The sequence below is a fragment of the Lonchura striata genome, chromosome 1 (genome assembly GCF_050655825.1).
Source record: "Lonchura striata isolate lonStrDom1 chromosome 1, ASM5065582v1, whole genome shotgun sequence".
In the NCBI taxonomy this organism is placed as follows: domain Eukaryota; kingdom Metazoa; phylum Chordata; class Aves; order Passeriformes; family Estrildidae; genus Lonchura; species Lonchura striata.
In genome coordinates, this window is record NC_140703.1 from 109663429 (window position 1) to 109676349 (window position 12921).

Here is a 12921-nt window from a genome sequence, read left to right on the forward strand (position 1 = left end):
GACTGCTTTACTGGAAACTCTCCATCAGGAAGAGAGATTTCTCCTTCTTTCTCCCCTTTCTCCCTTCCACTCAACACTGCTTCAGTAAAACCCCATGCTGCTTTGCAGAAATTTAGCTCAAGAGTTAAGATTCTGTTTTGGACCAAATGAATGAAGAAGATTCTTCCTCTTTGCTTCATCCACTCTGACAGGGAAACCAGGATTGTCATTCCCTCAGGTTTGCTCCAGGGCATCCTCTTCTCTTGTCTCATGTTAAGGCTTCAGTCATTTCCTGAGCCTGGAAAGCAGGAAGAGGTGAGATGAGACCATCACCCACCACTGAATTAAACAATGGAATTAAGAGACACATTTATCCATCTTAATGCAATTTTAAAAGGCCTGCTTTTGTTTTATATTAATCTCAGTCTTGAAAGCTCTTTCAGTCAGGCAGATATCACTGAGCTTCATAACCTAGCTCTCACTGATGGATTGTATCACACAGCTTCCAAAAAAGGGGCATAACTTCAATTAACTTCCTATCTGTTTGCAATAACATAAAAGTAGATAAAACCAAATTATTCTTTTTATTTTCCACTAATCATCTCCATTATTACTGCAGAGACGTCTTCTATGTGTCAGCACTGTGAGTCACACCAAAAAACTAAATGCACCCATTTAAATTTCTCAATTAAGTTTATTAAGCAGAAAAAATAGTTTCAAGATAGTGTTAAGAGGTAAAAGTAGCAGCAGAGACAATTTCCAAAAATTCTCTGAGTGAATCCAGGATGGTACAAAAATAATTTTCTAGTTAAAAAGAATTTGCATTAGATGCAGAAATCACAAAACAATCACCTGTCAATGGCAGAAGACAATTATAATCAGTAGCAGCATGACAACTCAGTTTAGCAAGTATGTGAAGTTCTTGGTGTGAACTAATTAGAATCTCTGCTTCTGGCTTAAACACTTTCCTACATTCATTTCTACCCATTTCCTCTTGATGGATTGAGACACACCATGTCTGACACAAGAGTAATGTAATGTATTTCGTTCAAGGCAGCTGATTATATGCACATGTGCACAGTGACAAACAATTAGTGTAATGATGCAGTGATTGCAAAGCTTATCACAACATTGTATAAGATCTCATGCACCAGAAATTACCCTGACCACCTTTTCATGCTTTCCATTCTACATTGCTGTGAAACACAAATTTGGACATCGAACCTGAAAGGCTGCAAAGGGATTGATCTATACGAAGCCTGTGCTGAGGAAACATTGCCTTCCAGCAAACGTGGAAAAATAAATTAAAAGTGATTAGGAAGAAGGGATGGAAATACAGAGGCAGGGTTAAGAGCTGGTGCTCTGCTCAGTATTGATTGAAGCAAGATGTTTCCAATGTAAGCTCATTGCAGGAAGGCTGATGGTGTAGAGTTTGTTCACCCACATCACCAGGCACTGCTGCCTGCCCAGACAGCCCCTCCTCAGCCAGAGCCAAGCTCCATCCATGCCCAGAGAGCCAGCCTGCTGCTGGCACAGGCACCTTCAGTCAGGAGCACTCACAAGCTGCACTACACCCCTTGACATGGGCTGATCGTGGTACCAGAACATCTCTGAATGTGCTATTTGTACCCCAAAATCCCCCAGCTAAAGTAAGAGAGGAACAGTGCTCTGTGTGTGCTCATTTCTGTCCCAGGAGTAATGAGCAGAGGAATGTGAAGCAAGAGCTGTGAAGGATGCAAGCTGATTTCTCCCCTCCCCTCTCCTCTTCTCTCAGGACTGTGAGATGACAAAGCCAATAAAGGTGGGGAGAGAGGACTTTTCTCCTCACCCCCTCCTTGAGATGGGCAGCCAGGGAACAGGGCACACAGGATGGCAGCAGAAGTTTGTGTCCTCAAGGCTGCAGCCTCCCTGCCAGGGAGGAAGTACAGCTAGGAGCAAAGGTATGAAAGTCACAGAATGGCCTGAGTTGGAAAGGACCTTAAAGATCCTCCAGCTCCAACCCCGTGCCATGGACAGGGACACCTGGCACTGGATGAGGTCTCTCTGAGCTCTAGGCATCTGCTTGATGTGCCCACAACACATGTAAATAAGGTCACAGCAGCTCCCCACATATTCCAGACATAGATTTTCCTTTTTTCTTCTATAAATTCTTCCATTTAGCACTTCTCCCATTCCTTCCTAGCTTTTTTTTTTACCTTTTGTTGAACTTTTTTCTCATGCAGAGCCCAGCAGGGAAAGATAAGCCCGTGTTTTAAGGGGCACAATCTAAGGGTGATGAAGCTGGGAGCATCAGTGCTGCCCTGGGCAGGAGGTCACCTGCCCCAAAATGGTTGTAGCTGGGTGTAGCCAGCTCAGAGGCTGAGACAAACCCCTCCCAAATTGGGGGAGCAAAGCTGAGGAGCATATGGTGCTCCTACACAAAGCATATTTAGGAAAAAACTGTCATCTGAAGGGAAAAGGCTGGAGGGAGACACATGGAGCCAAGAGGGACAGGGAGTACTCTAAGGGACCACAGCTGTGGGCAACAGTGCTGATTTTAACCAGGATTAAGTTAATTTTTTCATACTAGATTGCATGGGGCTGTGTTCTGGATTTGTGCTGAAAAGCTGTGATGTTATCACAGGGATGAGCTGAGCAGGGCTTGCACAGAGCCAGGCCTTGCTCAAGCAGCTGGGGGTGCACAAGAAACTGGGAGGGGACCCAGCCAGGACAGCTGACCCCAGCTGACCACAGGGATATCCCAGAGCATACGGAATCATGCTCAGCATACAGAGCTGGGAGAAGGAGGAGGGAAGGGGGTATTTTTTGACTTCTGGCACTTTTTTTCCCAAGTCACCATTACGTGTGATGGAGCCCTGCTGTCCTGGAAGTGGCTGAGCAGCTGCTTGCCCATGGGAGGTGGTGCATGAATTCCTTGTTTTGCTTTGCTTGTGAGCAGGGTTTTTTGCTTTATCTGTTAAGCTGTCTTTGTCTCAACCCATGAGTTTTTTCACTTTTACCCTTCATATTCTTTCTGGCACTCCAACGTGGAGAGAAAGTGAGTGAGCAGACATGTGGGGTGATCTGCCAGCTGGGGTCAAACCAGTGCAGCGACACTAAGGAACCGTGTGGGAGGGAGATAAGTGAGAAGGAAAGAGTGGAAAAAGCATCACACGCACAACAACCTCAGCCTATTCACTCTCTGCTTTCTCAGTGGGAATGAGAATGTGATTTTGAGGATTGGTGTAGAGTGAATTGATGTGTAATTGTGCACTTCTTTCCTCACTATCCAAATTAATGATCAGAAGTTTTATTTGGATTGCCTACAAGCTGGTTTCCTGGACTTGAAACTTTTTTGTCCATGATAGTGCAAAAGTAAATATTTTTGGACTATTAAGTGTATTATTGTGTTCCTTGGGTCTACTTAATGGTGCATTTCAATCTTTCTTTTGTTCTACTCCCTCTCTTATCATCCTTTTCACAAGTCCTCTGGAAATGAATAATAAACCACCCCAATTGCTTCTGGATCCAAAGGTTTTTTTTTGTTTTGTTTTGGTTTGGTTTTGTTTGGTTTTTGGGTTTTTTTGGTTTTTTTTTTGCAGTGGAAGGACTGTGGGCAGTGACTCCTGGCTTGTAATTATATAAAAATATCACATGCTGCTTTTTTAGGGGGATGTTATTGAAAAATATCAGTTGCAGTTTCCTTTCCTTATCGAGTAAGCAAACAGAAGAGAGGAAAAACATAATCTTTGCCTTCAAATATAAAGGTTCTGTGCCATCCCTGCCCTGTTCCAAGCTCACACTGCCTTGTGGAGCAGAATTGACACAGGTAAGATCAGAGTGTGCACCAACTGCATGCACAACAAACCCATCAACTGCAAAATGGCAGTTTTTGTGTGTCAGAGATCTCAGTTCCTGAACCACCTCCCTGCAGAACATAGCTCTGCTCTGTTGGAGGAAGGCTGGCTCCACAGCTGATGTGTCAGTCTGTGCAGCAGAAAGAAAGGTCTAGTTCAGGAAATCTGTTCTTGATGTTTTCTTGCTAAAAGCATTGCTCAGTATATACAGCTCTCCTTTGGCCCGGCATGAAAAAGTAGAGAACCTTGGTCACAAGGAGGTTATGATTTTAGATTTTCAACCATCATTCACAGTTCAGGTATTACTTTTTAAAAACTATTGTATCAGACTCAGTCTATCATTCAGGTAGAATGTCCTTCTCTCCCTGTCTAGTAGGTAGGCCAATTGGCAGTGATGGGCAAACAGTTAAAATAAGTTTCTTCAACATTCTGCCAAAGCTGAGATGGGACAACAGATGCTTTCAGACAGGCAGGGGAGGACAAGGTAAGAACAAGTGCAGTATGACACAACAGCTGTCTTAGTCAAATGTTTTGCATGCATACTTGGAAATATAATTTTTAAAAGACAATATTGCACACAGATCCTTGAAGGTGTTTACTATTAATTTCTTCTGAGTTTGAGAACCTGAATAGGGAAAAACCAGCATTGATATTCAGGTATTAGCTGACATGGAGGAGTTTGGAGGAGCAAAGGAGAGGCAACAGATAAATGACTGCCAAATCAAAAGGGTTAAAAGGGTCAGCTCCAGACTGAGCATGTCAAGGCTGTGCATATTCCAGGCAAGGTAACAGAAGAACACCAAAATCACAAATGGAAAATAGGTGATTTGCCTTTGAATGGGACATCAAATGGGAGAACTACACGGTGTTAACATTTATTGTTATCTGGGGATGGTACAACAAAACACCAGTGTGCTCTGCAGGAGGACAAGAACAGAACAATAGGTCTTGCTTCATCTCACTCCATTTTTAGGTTACTTTTCTGTCAGCATTGTGATATACACAGATGGTGCTGTTTGAGGAGTATTTGTGTGGTTGAGTACTTTGCAGCACATTCTTATATTAAAGCACTAGCTGAATTTTCTTTCTGAAAGCTCACTCAAAACTTCATTATTGCTGAAGTGACCATGGGAGTCATAGGTCTGAAAAGAACTGTGCTCTGCACCTCACTGACATTATCTTCCATCTAGCTCCTACCTGCTCAGTAAATTCAAGAGAAAAAAATAACTAATAATTTAAAGGCCATATCATGTGATATTGCCTAAATTGCTCCTAGTGCTATTTATAAATAATTCAAAATAAAATGAAAGTCACAGCAAACACAGCTGTCGTTTATTTGCTGTCACCTTCCTGCTGGTGAATCTAGCATTGAGCTGTAGCAGTTGCTTCTCAGCTTCAAACTAAAAAAAAATCTATTATTGTTGTTTATTATTGTCAGTACTAAACCCTCACCTGGATACCTGCAATTTGCAAAGTCTGGTTCTTGACATATTTTTGTTAAGTGTGACACCAGAATTTTCTTCACTGCAAGTCATGACACTCATCTACAGTGTGACTCAAACCTTCCTGGCACTGCACATCTTTCAGAGGCAGCCTAAAGTAGGCTACAATGCAGTGGAGTGTGCACAGTTACTTTAGTAGAAAATATTAGGGATGAAAATTCTTTAAATTCAACATGAATAGAATATTCTTGTCTTTATATGTCCTTATATTTGCCATCCTTTGAAAGACAAGCTTATGAAGATTATATATTTGACCTTATTCTCTGCTTGTCCTAACACAAATTTCTTGCCACTACTGATTAAACACAATACTCCCTCCAGTACCCCACCCATTTGTTCTTGAAAATAATGAGTGATAATATGAGTTTTTCCCATCACATTTCTGATCTGTATGGATTTGTAGGTAAATATTCAGGTGGCTTTGTTCCCTGCCTCGCTAAACTCCTTTTCTAACTACGTATACCCTGACTATCTGTTTGATCTCCTTGTAAGCCCACCTTAGGATGTGTAATGACTTCCTTGGCTCTGGAGTTAGTCACTATAAAGAAAACATTCTTTGGTCCTATAGGACTTCCTAACCATATGAGCAGAATGCAAAAAAATTTTGCTTATCAACACAAAATAAAATGTTGTGAAAAAGGGCCTTGTCCAAAAGCAGGAATAAGTAAGGGATAAAGGAACTACCAATGCAACTTTGACACCTGTTGTAAGGAAGTTTTAATAGCCAGGTCTGCCGTGTTGGTTGTCAAGGATGTCACTTGTCTGTACATCAAATCCTCGCTCCACTAGAAAATTCTAAACCACTTCTAATCTATAAACCCTTCCTGCTGGCCTCTCTAGTTCTTCCTTCTGCAACTTCCTTTTCCTCAAACACAAGGATTAGATAAATTATTTACATTAGCTATTTGATTTTAACTGGCTGCATACACAAAATTTCAAAGGCAAGGTTAAATGGAAGTGTGCTTTCCTCAGGTTCAACTGTTAGAGCAGGAAAATGGGAGCAGGAAGCTCTGCCATGCTTTGGGGAGAGCTGCCCTGGAAACAATCATGGAATGGGTATAAAGATGAACAAATGTTACTGTTAAAAATAAAATATTCAAAGGAACAGCTTTAAAGAACTGTGGAAGGAATTTGTTCCCTCGGTTTTGTCCAAGAAATTAAGAGACTAGGGGGAGGTGAGCTGCAATAAATCACACAATGTGGTTTCTTATCTGAATGGGAGTGAACTGTGTCAACTGGTGAAAAGAGTTCACTTTTTATTCTGTTTATGGAACATATCTTGCTAATAGACCAAACAGAATAGACAGACTCTTTATACAAATAAGAAGTGTTTGGAAGGGCTGAGAAGGAGGAGTGCCAGGCAAAAGGGGAGAAGTGAAGTCGTACATGCTTTTGAAGGCTTCTCTATTTAAAATCACATCCAAATTAACTTGAAATAATTGGCAAAAATGCACATAATTTTTAAAGAAAAGCTGCATCTTTGTAAGAAGTGTTTTCCCTGAGAAATTTTAGGAATATTTCTCTTAAAACACAAAAACTTATATTACTGTGCTAGCAGACCATGCCAGCATTATGAAATCAAAGCTCACTCTGAACAGTAAAATATAGGTTAGAGAATGCACAGTAGGGTTTCCTGGTTTAGATTTATAGCTCCAAACTATGGAGTAACTTGCAATTATTTGACATATCTCTGGAAGATATCTTCATCCCTCAGCAGCAGAGAAGGGGGTGTTTGCTTAATGTGACAGGGTCCCAACTCCAGGTTTTTTAGTTCTCTCTCCTATGAGCAGCAACAATTCTGTCTCAACAATTACTGATTTCCCCCAGCATCTCACACTAATATATTCAAATCCAGTAAAAGTCCCTTCCACTGTGCTTGATTAAATGAAGAAAGAGCAGGATGTTTGAAGTGAGAGAACTAAATGTGTTAAATCACTTATATTCCTAAAAGAGTAGCCAAGAAAAATGATCATTTTTCTTTTATACCAGCATTAGATATCTTTCCAGATTTCAGGATACTTTTTCTTCACTATGAAGTGATACTTTTTTAATACAACCATTACTATTTATTGAGTGCATTGGAAATATTATGAATTACTTAGTTTTGAATCATTGCCATACAAGTCACTGCTTGGCATTGGAAATGCATGTTTTATTTCAAAGGAAATTTCAAAGAGAATATTCCCTTCCACAGGAACTGGAAAGGAGAGGACTTTGTAGGGTTTCCTAGAGATCAGAGGTGGGGGAGGACCCTGTAAAATAGGATTTTCCTAGTGAACATTGATGGGACTAGGACTGCTGCATCATGCTTATCAGGCTGGCTGCCTGAGGAAACAGGGGATCAAATAATGGAGCTACGGGGATTCCAAGCAAGGCAGTGCAAAACGTTAATGTGAGTTTTTCCAGAAGTAGTCAATGGATGTTTTACTAAACTCGGTGTGCAGCACCATGATTCTGAGACACAGCAAGAGCAATGAAGAGGGATAGAGCAAAAAGAAGGCAGTTTCAGTTCCCATGAAGTGGTAACTTCAGGTTAAGCAGGTGGTAACTTCATGGGAGAAGCTGGTGGTCTCAACATTCTGTTTTAAAAACAGAACTCAATGTTGCTGTGTCTGCGATTTTTTGGGGAAATGTTCCTTACTTTGCAGACTTTGAACAAATCAGAGCTTTCTTGTAGTGAAAAAAGCTGTGCTGTTTGTGCTCTTGCTCATCCCTGTGGTTGTAAAGTGAAGAATCATGCTGGGCTACCCTTGCACCCAAACTTTGTTAGTGCTCTCATCATAAAAACAAGATATCAAAATGCTCATGGCACACACATCACAGAGCAGCACCATTAATGCAGCACCACAAGCCCTTTGCACTGTGTGATTCACTCTGGGAATTCTGATGATCTGAACTGTCAGGTGTGAACCACTCCCACATTGTTAGGAGTGGAAAATTGCATAATTGAAGAGTAATTATTCCCTAGTATGCAATAAGTCAGCGACTCAAATATTTAAAAGTTTTTCTTTGCCTTTGAAACAGAAGTGCTGTTTCAAATCAAGGAATTTGAATTCCTAAATCATTTTGCATTTTGTGAAAATCTATGCATGGAAATAATATACTATTTTAGCTATGAAAATTTTTAACATATTCTATTCCTAGAAAAAGAAATAACTTATATTTCAGTTATTGTCATTCATAATAATATCAGCAATGTTCCTTCTACAGTTCTGAAAATGATCTGCAGTGTTCAGTTCCTGTTTCTACTTTTCTAGCTCTCTTCTGATGGAAATGAACATCCTGATGCTTCATTTTCATGACAAAGACCATAGCAGAAAATAATACAGAGTCTTCTCCTGACATTGACTGAGGTAAGGAGATTAGGATGAAAATAAGACATTTCTCCCTCACATTTTAGCACTGCTATCAAAAAGAATCCACAGAAACCAGTTACAGAGGAGATATTGATATGCAATATATTCAGCATTGCAAGCATTGCATGAATTATATTTTAAGGGTGTTTTTCACATCCTGCAGTTCTGACAGGTATTTTAGGCAGCATCAAGATTTCTTCTGCAGACAAGAATTAAATACAATTACATTTGTCATATACCTTACCACCACAAATTAACAGAAAAGGTTCCTCATGCTTTTTCCTTCTGTTGAATTATGTGAAACTGCTATTTTTACAGCAAAAATTAGTCTCAATTCTGTGTGAAAACCAGTTGAAACAGGTTCAAGTTCACCAAATTAATTTTCAAGGTTGTGCTGCTGCTTTTGCAAGTACAGTGATTTCTTTGAGGGCAGAGAGAAAGAACAGGAGTTTTTCTGCTTTGCATTAATTATTTCTACTTAACAGTTTTAGGAAAGAAGCAAAAGTTTCAGTACCTAGTTGAGTTTATTTGTTGATTACTCTGTTTTTCTCTTTACCATTCTCATTGGTTTATATTCAGTTAATAGTATGTGCTGCAAAGACTGTGGAGTTTTCTTTATCCTACAAAGTAAGAACGATTTTGAGACTATTACTGCATTTATTTTTATTATTTATTATTTTATTATTTTATTTTATTTTATTATTTTATTATTTATTATTTTTATTATTTATTGCACTAAATTCTTGTGTACATGTAGAAACTGAAATGCATCTCCAAATAGGAAAACAGCTAGCTACTGATCAAATGTATAGTATACTAAGGTCCATTAGAGATCATTTAAGGGGTCTCTGAGAAGTAACAGAATTTTTTCTGTTCAGATTTTTTTTGTGTATTCTTTCTCTTTACCTTTTCTCATAATTTTGCCATGTCCCACATTTGGAATTTGTAGACAGGAAAAAGATTGTCCAAGAAGGACACTAATCAGTGACAGACATTTTGAATTTATATGTAAAGAGACCAAGTTTCTCTTTGAGCAGGGAAGACTGGGCAAGTGAAGCAGAAGTGTTGTTGCCAAAACGGATATCAGCAGCTGTCAGGCAGGAAAGAAAAAACTTGTAGCTGAGGCAACAGAGTAAATGGATGATCGCCCAGAAACAACAGAAGGATCTGGCAGCAGAGCAAATGCTGCAAACATCTGCCTGGTATCTGTGGTACATCAGGGCTCTGCAGTGTTTCCATCAGCTCCTTTTATCTCCTGAGCACTGATCTTATCTCTGTCACTGCCCGCAAGGATCCTTCGTCCCTCCTAGGCTTTCATGTTTTGTGTGCTGCAGCCGAATTCTCTTCACTTTGCTTTGCTCAGAAGGCACCACAAGGGCTCGTTCCTGTGTCCTAATGACTGGAAAATAGTTGGGGAAAAAGGATTCTTCCTCTATGAGGCAAGAGGCAGAGCAGTGTCCTGAGAGGCGCCATTTGTGTTGGTAGTGCTCATCCCTTTCAAGACTGCAGACTATCAAGTGAGTCTGAAAGTCACAGCATTTCACCTCCAGATGAGACACTGACACTGAGAAAAACTGCAAAGGAAGACAAAATTTGCATTCATCATAATGCCTGTCTTTCAGTAGAAATCAATGAGCAATTCTCAGCCTTCCCAGAACAAGTTATATTCTCTCATTACACTAAGAAATGGCTAAAACAACTCTTCAAATGTCTCTTTCATGTAGTTTACATAAGCTGAACACAAGTCTTTTGGTATTTCTAAACAGGAAAACACAAGGTCAATCCACCTTCTTCAGCTGGCATTAGGATAAAGCCACTCCCAGAAGTGCTGCAATAAACTGGCAGGTATTAGCAGTGCTCCAGTTTGCTTTCTTGCTTTTTTTTATCTCCTGAAAGAAGTGTCAAGCAGGGGTTCCTGTTGAAGGAGCAAATAGGTCTTCAGAATCTAGGTACAATGAGAAATTATTTCAGAGGGATTTTCCATTCATACAAATTATTAGAAATTTCTAAGCTTCATAGAAATAAGTATTCAGTGCGTTTTATTAAATCTGTACTTTCTCTTAGCCTCATATTACAATTTCTCATTCAGAGATTAATGCATCTCTCTTCTTTGTCCTCACATACTGAACTCAGTTAACAGAGTTAAGAGGCTGCTAAACTTTAAAATTCAAGATCAGCACTACAGAAAACAACAACAACAAAAAAATTATTAACCTAAATCAGGTGTAGGCTTTCTTTTTGGATGTGTACAGCACTTTCTACTTAGCAGCCAAATTCCTTATAATCATCCAGATCAGTACCTGTTTAGTGCATATAATGGCATTCCTCTTGAGCACTGGTTTTATGTACAAAATAAGATTTGTGGAAGGAAAGATGCTGCAAATCTGTGCCTTGTCTTCACAGAGAACAATGATATGACCAGAGCATTCTTCAGATTCAAGATCTGGGAATTACTTCTAGGAGCCATAAAGCAAAAGTAGCATCAGTATTGCACCTATAATTCACATCAGAAGACCAACATGTAACATCTGTTGCCCAAAATAGATCCATAATTCTTTAGCATCTTGTGTAGAATATAAGCAATCAGGCTGAGTGAGCCAAGATCAAAAGGGTGAAGTACACTGCAGACTAATAGTAGAACAATATTCTCTGTAGAAGTCTTTCAAAGCAAAACAACAGGCACTTGTACTTGAAGTCTTGAGAATATCTGGAGAAAGGGATAAAATTTTTTTAATGCAGCTGGTCCTAGGAGCTACAGAATTTCTAGGGGGAGAGAAATACTTAATGTTACCTTCCATGAAAGAAAAATTCCAGTAAATATTTTGCAGTAAAAGAAGTGGAAATGAAATTATGTTTTTTTCTAGAGAATAACTATGCTCCTACAGAAGCTAACATCCATTGGAATGTAGATACCAGAATGCAGAAAATAGGGGTTTGAACAAGAAGGGGTTCAAACCTTCATGATTCTTGAATGTACATGTGATACATGTTCATGTACTGCCAATTTGCTACACATCTATCCGCCACCAATGTGTGTGAAATTCTTATACAGGTAAAATGTGCATTAATGTGCTCTTGGATGGAATCTGGCCAGTACTAAAATACTTATGTTCTTCTTCTTTGGACAAACACCTTGTCACTCATGTCAGACTCAGGCATCAAACTGCATCTTTCTGTTTCAGTCTGTGCGTTCCATCCCATTGACTGGTCTGTATTTTTTGTAGATCTAACAGAAACCAAGCTGGCAAAGCTTAGAAAAGGTCAGTGTTTGCAGTCTCCTTGCTGTCCAGGACCAAGAAATTTGATTAAAAAAAAATTCAGCTCTCACATAAGGTGTCCATTCAATGAAACCTGAAACTTCCAGAAAATGGATCAAACTCTTTTTTTTTATTATTCTATCTCAATCTGATTTGCACATTTGCATTTGTCTGTGAGTTGAGTAAACTTGGTGTTAAGTACTCTTCAATACCAGAGATTTTTCATAATCATGCAAGCAGAAAAAAAACTTCACATAAACTCTTGTGGAATCCTGGAACATGCAAGGACATTTTACTGGGAATTTTTGCTTCTTTCCACTCGTAGTCTTGAACTTCTAAAAATATGTGGAAGACAATAATGAAGAGACTTAATTCCCCAGTCAGGCACTTATGTGTTTGAGCACCTAATGATGTCACTGAGGAAGCCTCATTTGCTCAAGTTCCTTATCCTCATTTCAATTCACAGGCTGAATGAGGTATAATTTTTACATATAAATATGCATTTTTTATCTTTCTCAGTCTTCTGTTCATTTGGGACTGTTGATTTTACCAAATTCTGAAGAATCCACCAGACTAGCAAAAAGATTGACTCTGATTTACAGTTGTATTTACAACTGTGTTTTTAAATATTGAATAAGCAAAGTTTGTGCAACTAGATTGTTGTTGCAAAATAAATTATAATAATTTCTAGAAACACTTTTTTTCAGTGTCAGCATCATGGTTTCCTATGCCCGTAAATCAGACAGAAGACAAAGAGCAGGATTATCTGTGTAGGGCAGGGTGGCAGCTTCATCAATTAGGCAGAGAAGCCCTGATGGTTGGAAGAGGCAGGTTCACAGTAGATCCTACTCCTGGAGCTTTCCTTCTGCCATTTCTCTGCCTTGAACCAGATCAGGTTTCTTATTTTTTAATAGATCCTTATTTTTTAATAAGGAGAAGGAAATAAATTATCAACATTACCACTGCTTCCCCACACCTTCCACTAGATTGG

At 39.4% G+C, this 12921-nt stretch overlaps 1 long non-coding RNA gene across 3 annotated transcripts in view; it reads right to left on the reverse strand.

Annotated features, from left to right (window-relative positions):
- Nucleotides 1–300: 300 nt before the first annotated feature.
- The window catches only part of LOC146768816 (uncharacterized), a 29148-nt gene continuing 16527 nt past the window's right edge, over nucleotides 301–12921 (reverse strand). Inside the window, exons 3-4 of one of the 3 annotated variants that reach the window (XR_014956849.1) lie at nucleotides 10974–11129; nucleotides 301–10588 (exon numbers count right to left, since the gene is read on the reverse strand). This is a non-coding gene — a long non-coding RNA (uncharacterized LOC146768816). Of the gene's footprint in view, nucleotides 10619–10973; nucleotides 11130–12921 lie in introns of all 3 variants that reach the window. The other 2 variants (XR_014956847.1, XR_014956848.1) reach the window with 2 other exon arrangements.